The sequence below is a fragment of the Rhinoderma darwinii genome, chromosome 3 (assembly GCF_050947455.1).
Source record: "Rhinoderma darwinii isolate aRhiDar2 chromosome 3, aRhiDar2.hap1, whole genome shotgun sequence".
NCBI classification, from domain to species: domain Eukaryota; kingdom Metazoa; phylum Chordata; class Amphibia; order Anura; family Rhinodermatidae; genus Rhinoderma; species Rhinoderma darwinii.
In genome coordinates, this window is record NC_134689.1 from 205771096 (window position 1) to 205786072 (window position 14977).

General features: G+C 40.9%; 1 long non-coding RNA gene across 1 annotated transcript in view; it reads left to right on the top strand.

The window, feature by feature from the left end:
* Positions 1 to 14977, top strand: part of LOC142749358 (uncharacterized) — a 114421-nt gene that overhangs the window by 67059 nt on the left and 32385 nt on the right. The window lies entirely within an intron of this gene.

Sequence of the window (14977 nt, forward strand, 5' to 3'; positions counted from 1 at the left end):
TGAATGTTAGGGTGCTTTTTCTCCTTTATTCCTTGTAAAAATTTAAAATGTCCACGTTTTATCCGATAAAAATAGAATTTTCAATTTCACTGCATAATTCCACAAAATTTGGCAAAAAAACTGTGGGGTCAAAATGCTCACTATATCCCTTGATAAATTCTTTCAGGAGTGTAGTTTCCCAAATGGCGTCACTTTTGGGGGGTTTCCACTGATTTGGTACCGCAGGGGCTTTGCAAATGTGGCACCTGAAAACCATTCCAGTAAAATTTGAGCTCCAAAAGCCAAATTGCACTCCTTCCCTTCTGAGCCCTGCTGTTTTGCATTCACTATTTCAGCAATTCCCCAGAGTGCAAGTTTATGGAATTGCTATACGAGCAATTCCCCAATGACAGCTGGAGACTGTCTGGATCAAGCGTGCAGGTAAATCAGCTACCTCAAGTATGTCACCACTCTGGTCAGCAGAGTCTAAGGCTACTCTATGGTCTTCACCAGAACCCACCGCAAGGCAGGTTGGATTTGGCTGCATAGAACCCAGGTTGCTTTTACAGAATACGGTGTTGGACAGGATGTGCAACTGCAGGCAATACCAGAACGGATAACCGGACAAACCAGAGGGGTAATCAGCAAGCAGAGTACAAAACCAGGAGATACTAAAAGTCCAAATTGCAAAACATAAGTAGCAGATGTCAATAACAGCCGAGAACATAATGTCCAAATCATTGAGCAGAGGGTAAATTCAAAGATGAAGCCGAAGTCCAGTTCAAAGAGTCCAAACAGTCAAGGTGATACAGGGTGTAACCAGGAGCTTGATCAGACACATGCATACACAAGAAATCACAAGCAACAATAAGAAAACTGAACAGATTCAAATACTCCACCCTTGGCCCTGATAGGTGCAGAATGAAAAATAGGAGTGGCTCTGAAACTCAAACCAGGGCCACCCAGAAGCTTGACTAGTAGTCAACACAACCTAAAAATGACAGATGTTTCCTAACAGTACCCCCCTTTCCATGAGAGGCCACCAGACCCTTAAACCTCTGGCTAGGTTTCAAAGGAAACTTCAAATGAAAAACTTTAACTAAACGCTTAGCATAGACTAAATGAGCAGGTACTCAAGTTCGTTCTTCTGGCCCATACCCCTTCCAGTGCACCAAGTACAGGACTGTACCCCTGACCCTTCTAGAGTCCACAATCCTTTGAACCTCAAATTAGGAGGTTCCTTGAGTGGATTAGATGGTGGTACACATTTTTTAAGGAGATTTTTGAAAAACATCGTGAATTTTAAAAGAAGGAGGAAGATCCAGGTGAAAAGACACATGGTTAATAATTTCAACAATTTCGTATGGACCTACAAACCTAAGAGAGAACTTACGATACGGGGGCCACACCTTTTGTCCCACACTGAACACAGGACCCACCGAACGTTTTTTGTCAGCATTTTTCTTTTGAATTAATTGGGAATTCTTCAGGTTCGATTGAACCTGAGCCCAAACTGTGCACAGTTTATTTGATTCAACTTCCACCTCAAGGTTATCACTAAAAAGGACAGAGAAGGAACCAAAACAAGGTTGAAAACCATAATTACAGAAAAACTGCAAGGTATCAAGCGAAACATGGTGGCAATTATTTATAGCAAATTCCGCGAAAGGAAGATAGGAGACCCATTCAACCTGGTTATCCGCAATATAACACCTAAGATACTGTTTTAAGGTTTGATTAAAGCACTCGGTCTGACCATTAGTCTCAGGGTGAAATGCAGAAGAGAAAGATAACTGTACACCAAGTTTCTTACAGAAAGTTCTCCAGAAGTTAGCCACGAATTGTACACCTCTATCAGAGACAGTATTTTCCGGAATAACATGCAGACGAACCACCTGAAAAATAAATAATTTAGACAGAGTTTTGGAAACGGAGTTGAGGCAATTTAATGAAATTACACATTTTACTGAAACGATCCAACACTGTTCAAATGACAGTTTTACCTTCAGAGGGAGGTAAATCGGTGACAAAATCCATAGACAAGTCCATGAGACCAAGGTTTCTGACATCACAAACAGAGACATAGGAACTAACATCCCGAGATAAAAACGGCCACCAGTAGAGCCATGAGACTAATTTTTACGTACCAGTTATCCCTGGATGGCCACACAAAACCGAATCATGTAACTCATTAAGCAAACGAAATCTGAACTGAGGAGGTACAAACAAACAATCTACCAGCAGGAATGGTTTGCGGAGCGAGTTGCTGATATTCTTTAATCTCAATTGTTAGATCGAGCGATATTACAGAAACTACTATCCCTTTAGACAAAATATGCTCAGGATGAATGTCTGGGACCTGTGAGGAACAGAAACTTTGAGATAATGCATCAGCCCTGACATTTTTAGACCCGAGTCTGTAGGTTACTATAAAGTCAATGTTATGGAATTGCTATGCGAGCGATTTCCCAAAGGCTGCAGGAGACTGCCGGGAGTGAACGTGCAAATGAATCCACAACCACAAATCCATCACAACTCTAATCAACATGATGAGTCTAAAGCTACTCTATGGATTTCGCTAGAGCCGACCGCAAGGCAGGATGTTTTTTGCTGCATAGAACCCAGGTTATTTTAGCAGAGTTCAGTGTTAGATAAAAGGTGCAATGGAGGCTAACCTGAACAGGATAACCAGACAGCCAGAGGGTAAGCAGAAAATCCAAATAAGAAAGCAAGTGGATATCAGGTATAGCAGAGGTCAAAACCAGCCGGGAGCAGATATTACAAATCAGTAAACAAGGGGTTATCCAGAGACAACCCGAGGTCAGTTTCCAAGAAGTCCAGAAGTCAGAGGAATAGGGTATTGTCAGAAGCTCAATCAAAACACCTGAAGACAAGTAAATCACAAGCAAAGAACAAGTGGAGGAAGCCAGGTATAAATACTCCACCCTTAGGGTATGTGCACACAAACTAATTACGTCCGTAATTGACGGACGTATTTCGGCCGCAAGTACCGGACCGAACACAGTGCAGGGAGCCGGGCTCCTAGCATCATACTTATGTACGATGCTAGGAGTCCCTGCCTCGCTGCAGGACAACTGTCCCGAACTGTAATCATGTTTTCAGTACGGGACAGTTGTCCTGCAGCGAGGCAGGGACTCCTAGCATCGTACAGAACTATGATGCTAGGAGCCCGGCTCCCTGCACTGTGTTCGGTCTGGTACTTGCGGCCGAAATACGTCCGTCAATTACGAACGTAAATAGTGTGTGTGCACATACCCTTACCTCTAATTGGGAGAAAGACAGAGAAGAGATATAGGCTCAAAGTAAAACCAGAACCGCCCGGAAGCTAGACCAATAGTCAAGGTGATCTTAATGGAACAGACGTTTCCTAACAGTCTTATCTGGTAAAGAACAAGGCCCTCCTAGCCTGTCTGGGATTGAGTCGCTTAGCTGATTCTAAGAAAGTCAGGTTTTTATGGTCGGTAAGCACAGTAATTTGATGTCTAACTCCCTTCAGAAAGTGGCACCATTCTTCAAATGCCCACCTAATAGCAAGAAGCTCGTGATTACCTATATCATAATTTTTCTCAGTGGCAGAAAATTTGCGAGAAAAAAATGCGAAGGGGTGCCAATTAGTCAGTACCGAAAATCCTTGAGACAACACAGCCCCCACGCTTATTTATGAGGCATGAACCTTAACACTAAAGGGGCTAGAAAAATCAGATTCAACAAGTACAGGGACTTCCATAAAACAATGTTTCAAAGGCGGAGACCACACCAGGTTTCCAATTTACAAAGTCAGATCCCTTTTCCTATGATCCGTTTGGCAATGGTGGAAAAATTATGAATACATTTTCGGTAACAAATAGCAAAACCCAGGAACCTCTGCAGAGCTTTTAGTAAAGTGGGTTGAACCCAATCAAGAACCGCCTGAACCTCAGCGGAGTCCATATGAAAATCATGAGGAGACCGAACATACCCCAAGAAATTCCTGAACTCCAAAAAGACACTTTTCAAATTTTGTGTAAAGACAATTTTACCTCAGTACTTGAAGGACAGATCTTAAATGTTGAACATGGGAGGAACAAATCGGAAGAAAGCACAAGATATTGTCCAGATAAACAACAACAAAGCGTCCAACAAAATTTCTGAAAATATCATTTACCAGATTCTGAAAAACAGCTGGAGCATTACTTAAAGGAACAGTGTCACCACAAATTTTTTTTTCATGTCAGTTTAATGTTAGTGTTTTATTAAAAACGTTTTTATTTATTTGTGTGTTTGTGTGTTACTTTTTTCTATTTTTTCACTTTTTCTTCCCTATGGGGGCTGCCATTTTTTTTTCCATTTCTGTATGTGTCGATTAACGACACATACAGACATGGAATACGGCAGCCACAGTCCCATAGGGACTGCGAACGGGTCCCGTCCCATCCACTTCTGTGTACGCCGTCTGTGTGGGAACTGCGCATGCGCCGCTCCCACATAGTCCAAATTGAAATGCGCGCCGTCCGGCGCCATTTTCCTGTGGACCGGAAGTCGCGGCCGGACAGTAAGATTACTACTTCCGGTTGCGGCTTCCGGACTTGTGCACTTGGACCAGCGGCAGCAGACGGAGCGGACGGGCCGGAGGGAGCCGCGGCGGCAGGAGCAGGTAAGAGATTTCTATGTATGTTCGTGTTTGTGTGTGTTTACTACTGTATGTAAACCTACTACACTGTGTGTTAGCTCAAAAAATGGCGACACACAGTGTAGGAGGTTAGACCGTTCAATCCCCTCGTTTATCCCGGCACTAGCCAGGATAAAGGAGGGGGGGATTCTCAGAGCTCACTAGAGCGAGTGCTTTTTTCCCAATTTTGCAGCAAAAAGCAATGTGGTTGCTTTACCACATGCAATGCTGCAATTTTGGGAATAGCTCCATCTAGTGACCAACAATGGGAAATATTATAAATTAGAATCTAATTTATAATATTTCCTGACTCGTGAAAAAAATAAAAAAAATTTGAACAATGTTTAATCACCTACACACTAAATGTTTAATTTAAAAAAAAAACAACATGTTTTGCTGGCAACACATTCCCTTTAAACCAGTAGGCATGACCAAATACTCATAATGGCCATCTGGAGTATTAAATGCTGTCTTCCACTCATACCCTTTGCGGATACAAACCAAATTGAAGGCCCTGCGAAAATCTAGTTTAGAGATCTGATTAAACCGGTCCGGAACGAGTGGAAGAGGATATTGATTCTTAACGGTAATCTTATTACTTCAGTAGGAAAATTTTCTAAGATAAAGAAAGAGATTAGTTCAGTATGCAAAGTAACAGTCGGAGTGGAGAACTTGACTGACCCCTGAGAGAGAGGGGTATTATCTATAGCAGACACTTTGACAGGGCTACTCAATTTAACGAGGGGAATAGCCAATTTTTTTAGCAACCTGAAAATCCCAAAAATTAGCCACAAAAACAGAATCTACAAAAGCCTGACCAGAAATACAAACATTATTAAACAATATATTAACCCCTTACTGACCACCAATAAGCCTTTTCACGGCGTTCACTAAGGGGCCTTAGGCTAGGCCGCCGCCTTTTCACGGCGGCCCAGTCTAAGTCCTGCACGGGTGTCCTGTGCAAGCTGGAGCCGGGACTCAGCTGTCTGATGACAGCCGGGCTCCTGCTCCAACGCCCGCGATCGAAGTGTACCTTGATCGCGGCCGTTTAACCTGTTAAATGTCACCGTGAATAGCGACCGCGGCATTTAATTTGTTTACAGAGGAAGTGAGCTCCCTCTATCACCCATCGGTGGCCCGCAAATGCAATCGCGGGTGTCTGATGGGGTGTCATGGCAGCCGGGGGCCTGATAAAGGCCCCCAGGTCTGCCCTGGACATATGCCTATTAGGATGCGCCGGAGGCATGTCAGATTTACACTGACAGGCAATAATGCTCTGGTATACTAAGTATACCAAAGCATTATAGCAGCGATCTGAAGATCGCATAGTAAAGTACCCTAGTGGGACTAAAAGAATAAGTAATAAATGTGAAATAAAGATTATTAATAAAAATAACAGTAAAATAATGAATACATTTTTTTTTTTATTGGTTTTATTTAGTAAAAGTGTAAAAATTAAATAAAAGTACACATATATGGTATCGCCGCGACCGTACTGACTTAATTAATAATGTTAATATGTATTTTAAACTGCAAGGTGAACACCGTAAAAAAAAAACGCAAAAAATGACGGCTCTCGGAAAGCGACGATGCAAAAACAAATCAATTTAGTTCAAAAGTGTTTTTATTGTGCAAAACTCGTAAAACATAAAAAACCTCTACATATGTGGTATCGCCGTAATCGTACCGACCCGTAGAATAAAGGTAACGTGTTATTTACGCCGCACAGTGAACAGCGTCAATTTAAAACGCATAGAACCATGGTGGAATTTCAGGTTTTTTTCTCTAATCCCCCCCCCCCAAAAAAAGTTAATAAAAGTTAATCAAAAAATTATATGTATCCTAAAATGGTGCCAATAAAAAGTACAACTAATCCCGCAAAAAACAAGTCCTCATACAGCTATGTCGACAGAAAAATAAAAAAGTTAGAGCTCTTTGAATGCGACTGGAATAGTTCTTGAGAATATGACTAGCATCCCCGCAATAGAAACACAGCCCTCTGCGTTTCCGGAAATGTCACTGTTCTTGTGAAGACATGGTCGAGACCAACTGCATGGGTTCCTGTGAGACAGATGAAGAGATCTCAGTGCAGGGAAGAAGAGAGACAATGCTGAACTTTCTTTCTTGCGCTCTCGTAGATGTCGGTCAAGACACACAATGAGAGTCATGGTATCCTCTAAAGTCGAGGGCGGAGGGTAACCAGAAGATATGGTTTCAGAAAGGCCTTGGCGGAATTGTCATCGGAGCGCTGCATCATTTTACTGTGAAGAGATGGACCACCGTCTAAATCCCGAACAGTAGTCTTTGACAGGACGCCGTCCCTGCTGGAGAAATAATAGATTGGGCTCATCCACTCCAGTGATATCTGGATCCCCATATAACAAACCTAGGGCTGCAAAGAAGGTCTCAACAGAAAAAAATAGAGAAATGACGAGACTAAATCGTTGCTGCTCAGTTCCAGAAGAAAAAGGCCTTAGTCTAAAATACAATTTACAACTATCCCGAAAGTTAATGAAAGACTTACGACCACCGGAAAAATGATCAGGTAAGTTCATTTTCGTTTCAACCGGAGTTGCAGCTGGAACGACTGCTTGGACCTGCGCAGTTTCATGGTGTTGAATCCTTTCGGACAGATCTTGTACCAGCTGAGTCAGACCGTGCATCTGCTCCACCAGGCCATACATAGGTTACAAAATGGAAAATACAATTTTTAAAGGCTTGTGATTATGTAACGGAATCACTACTTGAGTGCTGAGTAATTCCACAAAGACAGCTGGAGATTATCAGGATCAAGCGTGCAGGTAAATCAGCTACCTCAAGTCCATCACCACTCTGGTCAGCAGAGCCTAAGACTACTCTATGGTTTTCACCAGAGCCCACCGCAAGGCAGGTTGGATTTGGCTGCATAGAACAACCCAGGTTGCTTTTACAGAATACAGAGTTGGACCGGAGGTGCAACTGCAGGCAATACTAGTACAGATAACCAGACAAGCCAGAGGGGTAATCAGCAGGCAGAGTACAAAAGCGGGACATACTAAAGTCCAAATCGCAAAACAGGAGAATACCAGGAGTATCAGAGGTCAAAACCAGCCCAGAGCAGAATGTCCAAATCAGTGGGCAGAGAGTAAATTCAAAGACGAAGCTGAAGTCCAGGTCAAAAAGTCCAAACACAAGAAACAATAAGAAAACTGAACAGATTAAAATACTCCACCCTTGGTCTTGATAGGTGCAGAATGAGAAATAGGAGTGGCTCTGCAACTCAAACCAGGGCCTGCATTTTTCTAAATTTTAATTTATTTGCTTGTAAGACCGATAGTAATACCACACAAAATAGTTACTAGATAACATTTACCATATGTCTACTTTATGTTGGCATAGTTTTTTAAAAGTCCTTTTATTTTTCTAGGACGTTACAAGGCTTATAACTAGCAGCAATTTCTCACATTTTCAAGAAAATTAGGGATCCATTAACCCCTTAAGGACGCAGCCCAGTTTTGGCCTTAAGGCTCAGAGCCCATTTTTCAAATCTGACATATTTCACTTTATGTGGTAATAACGTCGGAATGCTTAAACCTACCCAAGCGATTCTGAGATTGATTTCTCGTGACACATTGGGCTTCATGTTCGTGGTAAAATTTGGTCGATATATTCAGTGTTTATTGGTGAAAAATTGCAAAATGTAGAGAAAATTTTGAAAAAATTGCATTTTTCAGAATTTAAATGCATCTGCTTGTAAAACAGACGGTTATACCACCCAAAATAGTTACTAGTTCACATTTCCCATATGTCTACTTTAGATTGGCATCGTTTTTTGAACATTCTTTTATTTTTCTTGGACGTTACAAGGCTTAGAACATAAACAGCAATTTCTCATATTTTTAAGAAAATTTCAAAAGCCTTTTTTTTAAGGTACCTCTTGAGTTCTGAAGTGGCTTTGTGGGGCCTATGTATTAGAAACCCTGATAAAACACCCCATTTTAAAAACTAGACCCCTCAAAGTATTCAAAACAGCAGTTAGAAAGTTTTTTAACCCTTCAGGCATTTCACAGGAATTAAAGTAAAGTGGAGGTGAAATTTGTAAATTTCATTTTTCTTGCTGAATTTCAATTTTATTCATTTTTTTTTCTGTAACAGAGACGGTTTTACCAGAGAAACACTACTAAATATGTATTGTCCAGTTTTTAGAAATGTCCCACATGTGGCCCTACTGCGCTCGTGGACTAAAACACAAGCCCTAGAAGCAAAGAAGCACCTAGTGCATTTTGAGTCCTCTTTTTTATTAGAATATATTTTAGGCAGCATGCCAGGTTTGAAGAGGTGTTGAGGTGTCAAAACAGTAGGAATCCCCCAATAGTGACCCCATTTTGGAAACTACACCCCTCAAGGAATTAATTTATGGTTGTTGTTACCATTTTGACCGCACAGTTTTTTCACAGCACGTATTTGAATTGGGCTCTGAAATGAAAAAAATTTCATTTTTTCCAATAAAATGTCATTTGTGATCAAAGTTTCTTATTTTCACAGGGAACAAAATACCCCATTTTGTTGCCCAATTTGTCCTTAGTGTGGCAATACCCCATTTGTGGTGATAAACTGCCGTTTGGGCTCATGGGAGGGCTCAGAAGGAAAGGAGCGCTATATGTTTGTTGGAGTCCAGAATTTGTTGGATTGGTTTTCGGGTGCCATGTCGCATTTGCAGAGCCTTAGAGGTATCAAAGCAATGGAAACCCACCAAAAGTGACCCCATTTTGGAAACTACACCCCTCAAGGAATTCATTTATGGTTGTTGTTAGCATTTTGACCACACAGTTTTTTCACAGCACCTATTTCAATTGGGCTGTGACATTAAAAAAATGACATTTTTTCCAATAAGATGTAATTTTTTACCAAAATTTCTTATTTTCACAGGGAACAAAATACTCAATTTTGTTGCCCAATTTCTCCTGAGTGCATCAATACCCCATTTGTGGCAATAAACTGCCGTTTGGGCCCATGGGAGGCCTCAGAAGGGAAGGAGCGCTGTGTGTTCTTTGGAGTACAGATTTTGCTGGTTTGGTTTTCGGGTGCCATGTCGCATTTGCAGAGCCCCAGAGGTATCAAAGCAATGGAAACCCACCAGAAGTGACCCCATTTTGGAAACTACACCCCTCAAGGAATTCATTTATGGGTAATGTGACCATTTAGACTCCATAGTTTCTTCACAGAACTTATTTGAATTGGGCTGGGAATTAAAAAAAAATATATTTTTTCCAATAATATGTCATTTTAGCTCAAAAATTCTTATTTTCACAAGAAATAAAATACTCCATTTTGTTGCCCAATTTGTCCTGAGTGCGGCAATACCCCATTTGTGGTGATAAACTGCCGTTTGGGCCCATGGGAGGGCTCAGAAGGAAAGGAGCGCTGTGTGTTTGTTGGAGTACAGATTTTGCTGGATTGGTTTTCGGGTGCCATGTCGCATTTGCAGAGCCCCAGAGGTATCAAAGCAATAGAAACCCACCACAAATGACCCCATTTTGGAAACTACACCCCTCAAGGAATTCATTTATGGGTGTTGTGACCATTTTGACCCCATAGTTTTTTCACAGAACTTATTTGAATTGGGCTGGGAATGAAAACAAAATTATTTTTTTCAAATTATATGTAGTTTTGGCTGAAAATTTCTTATTTTCACAAAACACAAAATACCCCATTCTGTTGCGCAATTTGTTCTGAGTGCCGCAATACCCCATTTGTTGTGATAAACTGCCGTTTGGGCCCATGGGAGGGCTCAGAAGGAAAGGACCACCATTTGGCCTACTGGGGATTTTCTAGTGTGAAGTCATGTATGCAGAAGCCCCTGAGGTACCAGTACAGTTGAAACCCGCAAGAAGTGACCCCGTTTTAAAAACTACACCCTTAAGGCATTCATCTAGAGGTAGGCAGAGGCAAAAGGGTTGAGTCCAGCGCTGAAGAGGGTAAAACGGAAACTAGTTCCAAGTTTACTAAATAATCGATTAAAAGATCCAATAGGTTGGAGTCCTGGTGTGCAAAACGGGAGTAAATATCGATCCAGTCCTGAAGCCTACGCGTTTCAGACGTTAGGCACGTCCTTAATCATGGCTGTTGAAGTTTTGGATACTAGGGCCCCGGTTTTTATATGCATGAGTTCCGGTTTGTGCAGCTGGTTAGACTTAATTGCGTGTCAGCTTACGATGAATCATTGAAACGCAAGCCAAAGCGTCTCAAAGATTCTACATGCAGAATTGCTGAAAAGTAGAACGTAAATAAACTATACTTATGAAAGGATGAGGGGCAAAGCCTGGGGAAACAGAGAACGTATATTTCTAGCTGCAGGTTTTTAGTTGCAATCAGGAAGTGTTAGGACATCGCTTCTGTGAGTTACGTAACATTGACTTCTTTGTTTACATGCTAGATCTTGTGTGTGTAATTGGCTGGCCGGATCAGCCAATAGGAAGCAAGGAAACCTGACAGGCCTCCTGGAAACAGCTGGTGCTCCAAGTACGAAGTTATTCTGGTAAGTAAATATATCAGGCTATCTACAAAAATTCATTGTTAAATTATTTCGGTTGTTGCGAGGACTGTATATGAGAGGGGAAAGTTTAGATTAGTTTTTACTATGGAGCAACGTGGTATATTGATATATATAAAAAAGACGACAAGTAGTTATAACGGGCGGCGTCTTGTTGAAAACTTACGTTATAGTTTCTCAGGTTTATTTTGTGCGTGCAATTTATTTGGTTTGCGTTACTGTGGGCCGGCATAAACTAGTGTGAACTAGGAGTAAATGATATAGTGGGTCTATGCAGAAGGTGCTACTCTTGGATGTCCCAGGCTGAAAAACAATTATATATTGAACGGGTTGGGTATATATGATGTTTTAGTTTGTGTAAGATACAGGTAGTCTTGTAGTCAACTAATGAGGGAACTAAGAATATATTGCAGTTAATTAATTGGAAAAATAAGTTAATAGGGGAGGGCCCTTGGTATCTATGCGCTGGATCAAAGTATGGGTGTAGAGTGCAGGGAGTGTAGGGAAAAAGAAAACTTGGCAAAAAATTAAGAGAATAAGGTGAGCGTGAATGACTGGCTAAAAAAAGTCAAAATATTGTATCGATTGCATTACAAAAAGCACATGTTATGTATGCAAAAAATATTGATTGACTTTAGGAACAGACGGAGAGATATCATTGGCTTAAGACTGTTGCTCATAGAATTAGTTACTGTATAGATAATAGGATGTATCCTTTGGAATACAGACTAAAATATTAATACTGGAACATAAGTTCTTTCTTGAGGTTGAGTCCCTGTGGGAACCTCGTTTTTAGTCTGTATATCCAGAAAGCTTCTCGCAGATGAGTTTTATGTTTTAGGTCGCCTCCTCTTTTGGGGAGATGGATTTTTTCTATGGCAAAACATCGGAAAAATTTAACTGATCGATTATGATGATGGATAAAATGTTTAGAGGCACTAGAAATGTTTAAGATATTTGCATTTCTTATATAGCTGAGGTGTTCAAGAATCCTAATTTTAAATTTGCGGTTTGTGCAGCCTATATATTTTAGTTGGCATTCTATGCATTCGATGATGTAGATAACGGATTCGGAGTTGCAATTGATGTAGTTTTGAATAGTATAGGTGTCTGATTGTGTAGAGTCACTGAACATTTTGGTGGGGTAAGCATATTGGCATACCTTACAAGGGTGCTGTCCACATTTGTAGAACCCTTTGGTCTCCAACCACGTTGATTTGGTCTCCTGGGATGTAAATAGGGATGGTGATAGTGTGCTGCCTATTGATGGAGCCTTTCTTGCTATTATTCTACACCCTTCCTTCAGGATGGACCTCAAGTCGACGTCCTCCATGAGAACAGGTAAGTACCTATCCACTAGATTTTTTATTTCCTCAAACTGGTTACTTTGCTGCAGAACCAAGGTTGGTTGATTGGATTCTGATTTGGTCGTTTTGTGTTGTTCTAAAAGTAGGGTTCTTGGTTTTTTGGTGATAATGTTTCGGGCTCTGTTGAGGGACCACTGTGGATAGCCTCTCTTTCTCAATCTGGTTGTGATACATTCTTGCTCTATAATGAACTGGTTAGTTGATGTGCAATTTCTTTTAGCACGATGAAGTTCTCCTACTGGAATGGCTTTGATTGTATGTCTAGAATGATTGCTTGTAGCATGCAAAATGGAGTTGGCTGAGGTGGGTTTCCGGTGCGTTTGAGTTGTAATGATTTGCCCTATTTTTCCCTCTAGTTCTAGGTCTAAAAATACTATTGACGTTTTGTTATGGTTGTGGGTGAACTTGAGATTGTAGGGATTCTGGTTAAGATAGTCGACGAAGTTTGAAATATGATCAGTGGGTCCCTTCCATATTAGCAGGAGGTCGTCGATATAACGTCCATACCACTCAATGTTTGTACCATGAGGGTTATTGCTAGAAAAGATGTATAATTCCTCCCACCACGCCATTACCAGATTTGCAATTGACGGGGAGAATTTGGCTCCCATAGAGACGCCTTTCAGTTGGAGAAAAATTTTTCCATCAAATTGGAAGAAATTGTGCTTCATTAGGAACATAAGTACATTTAGGATATAAGTTTGAAAATTTCTATCATAAGTACTGTGTGTCTGAAGGTGACTTTCTAAAGCAGTGTGTGCTACATGATGAGGAATTGATGTATAGAGTGAGACAACGTCACAGGTTAACCAGGTGTAGTTCTCGTTCCAAATTATATCTTTTAACGAGATAAGGACATTTTTGGTATCTTTTAGAAAACCTGGAGTTTGCTGGGCCAAAGGTTGTAGCAAGGTGTCGAGCCATTCTGATAATTTTTCTAATATGGATCCTATCCCTGAGACGATAGGTCTCATTGGTGGGGGATTAATTAGTTTGTGGGTTTTAGGTAGAGCGTGAATTATGGGAGTAATGGGTTGTTCAACATATAGATAATTAAATTGTTTCTGATTAATGAAACCCCCTTGGAGACCTTCGTTCAGTAAACTTTTCATTAAGAATTTTATTTTGTCTGTTGGATTTGAGTCGAGTTTTTTATAGGTGTTGACATCAGATAGCATGTCGAGTATTGATTGTTGATAATCTGATTTATTCATGATGGCAATTCCTCCGCCTTTATCTGCCATTTTAATCGTAAGTTCTTTGTTGTCTTTCAAGGTTTTCATTGCTTTTTTCAGGCGGTTAGGCATGTTGGGTTTTGGATGGTTAGTTTTGAGCCTGTCTGCTATACTTTGTAGTTCTTGTTCGATGATGAATTGAAATCGGTCCATAGATTCGGTTCGTGCATTCACAGGATAGAATTTGGAGTTGGAAGTTGTAAAGTTTGGAGCCATCATAACAGTTTGGTCCGTTCTCTCAGGTTGCAGACTTTCCAGGCATGCTAGAGTTCTGAGTTCTTGGAAAGAGAATTCAGACATGAGTTGGTGTTTATGGTTCTTGGAATCCCTATTGGGTTGGCTTGTGAAAGTCGTAGCGGTATTGGGGTCTTCTGTTGTGGTAGAATCTTTAAGGAAGTATTTTTTGACAGTTAAATTGCGAATAAATTTGTTTATATCTAGCAATGTATTGAATAGATTGAAGTTATTGTTGGGGGCGAAATTAAGACCCAGAGTGAGGACTTCTTCTTGATCTGCCGAGAGAGGGAAGGATGAAAGATTCGTTATGTTGGAATTTAATAATGCTGGAACTTTCGCGACCGGAGGTGACGGGTTTGTTCTTGATAGGGTCGATTTGTGCTTCCTCCCGCCCCTCCTGCCTCGTTTTTTGACATTTGTGCGGTGGCTTCTTGTCTATGGTAAGGACGGGAAGAAGTTCCAACAGGTTCTTCTTCTGATAAGCCTTCTGCAGAGTCGGGTTCCGTGGAACTGAAGCTTACCCTCCTCGGTATATCTCTATAGCGTTTGTATTGTTGATTGCGTTGTTTAAGAATGGGTCTAGGTCTGGAAAAATTGCGTTCCTTTCGATTCCAGTTATATACTTCATTGTTCATATAGTCTCGTGTATCCCGCTGGAACTTTGATTTCTTTGTTTCAGCTATGGATAGGTCTAATTTGTCGATGTAAGAAGACGTGCGTGTATCTAGCTGTGAAAAGGCAGGTAAGCTTGAGTAGACATCCAGTTCTTTTTTGATGTCTATTATTTTGATTTCCAATTCTATTAGTTTTTGTTCTTCTTGTCTCGTGATGAGGTTCATTAGCTTGATGGAACAATCAGAAAGAGTTTGGTTCCATTCTGTGTGAAAGTCTTCAGTGTATATAAAGGAGGGCATTTTCTTCAAACGTAGTCCCCTAGGAATCATATTTTTTGAGACGT